Source organism: Ylistrum balloti, unplaced genomic scaffold, assembly GCF_031769215.1.
Source record: "Ylistrum balloti isolate Yb309-2 unplaced genomic scaffold, AGI_CSIRO_Ybal_v1 Utg370178, whole genome shotgun sequence".
Lineage (NCBI taxonomy): Eukaryota > Metazoa > Mollusca > Bivalvia > Pectinida > Pectinidae > Ylistrum > Ylistrum balloti.
In genome coordinates, this window is record NW_026782165.1 from 59,984 (window position 1) to 61,667 (window position 1,684).

Consider the following 1,684-nt stretch of genomic DNA (forward strand, 5'->3'; position numbering starts at 1 on the left):
CCTTTGCTTCCTCAACTGTCCACCTTCTAGACATTGTAGGCACCGAGTCAATGCTAAATGATTGATAGTCGCCTAAGATATGCATTGGGAAGATAAATTGACAGCCTTCACGTTCAGTAGTTACTAAAAAAAAAAAAAAAAGAAATAAAGTTCGTGATTTTTGGACATGTACATGCATATGGGTACTAAAGCTGTTGATTAAGTCTGTCCCCGGGAAGTCCAGAAACATGTCTGCCAACCGCAAGTAAATGGTAAGTAAAATATTCAGATTGTTTAATACATGAACATGACATTGGACATGCTATAATCAAATTTTGAGATCTGCATGTCTGATTTTGACGTCCTAATGCACTTACATGTTTTGTAAAGCCCATTATTTCCGTATCAAATTTCATGTCTAAATAATATGATGCTTTTTGAAGCATGCTTAAAAATGACAACTCAAACAGGTAGTCAATTCCATTGCGCATATTTAGATTTAAAATGTATTATGATTAAATGGTACCACATCAAACGTTACTGGCATGCAAAGTTTGTATGGAATAAGTGGTAAAGACGCAGAAATGTGTCCGTGATTGTATTTAAACTGAAGATTTCATTTGAATTTTCATGATGATATTACTTAAACAACATTCGATGTGTTTGCCTCTCTAAAGTATTACAGCTTGGACAATTTACTGGTACACTGTGAAATGATTAAAACAAAAAATAGAAGAAATTGGAAATAATTCCTAAAAAAATCTCTCTACTCAGATCCTAGCTGTAGGATCTCGGTAAAGTGTTAAGTCAATAGTGATGTTACTGTGTGTTTACAATGCATTCTATAGTTGAGTCCTTAGTTAACACATATTGAACCCATTAATTGTTTTTCATTACCAACATTGCATGATATATAATTCAAAAAATATGTTAAGATAAATCAGTTAAATTGGTAATGTTTGGATACAGCATGTTGAAACAGAAATTCTATCTCGTGTTGTAATTGACATAATGCACAATGTCTTTGCATTATTTATGCATACACCATCTGTCAATATACAGCGTAATACAGATGGGAACTAGCTTTGTAGTACAAACATCATTTACGTAATCTGATTTGTCATTGTATCATATAAACAAAAACGTTTAATTCTGAGGCAATTTTATCTTTAATAACAAATATTAAAAGACCCGTTATAATCACATATTGAGCAGGAATATCACCCTTCTGTATTTGCTGCAGTATAATATGTTCGTCATATCACAAATTCTTGGGAACCAAAAAATTCTCGTATGGGTGACACCAATGTAAAAATCGATTCCACATGTATCCGTCAGTGATGCTGTGGCACTTTAATCTTTATCAAGAAAAAATGTTAAATGACGTTTCGTAAACTCGGTGTTACCTGTAACACACTGCCGTTTTTAATTGCGGAAGAACAATAGCCATCGTTAAATTTCTATAATTTGACTTTGCATAGAAAAGTAAACAATAAAAATTGCCGTAAAGCTTGTTATCTTCGTAAAAAAAATTCGGAGTAAAGTATTAGGTAATCGATAAAATCATTTATCATTTCTGTTTGATTTTGATTTTATTTTTAGCGGATGCAGAATGTTCATAACCCCTATGTATTATTTTCGTTATTACAAGTTTTCGAAACATCAAATCAAACTTTAGACAGATGACGCAAATACCAAAAACTCC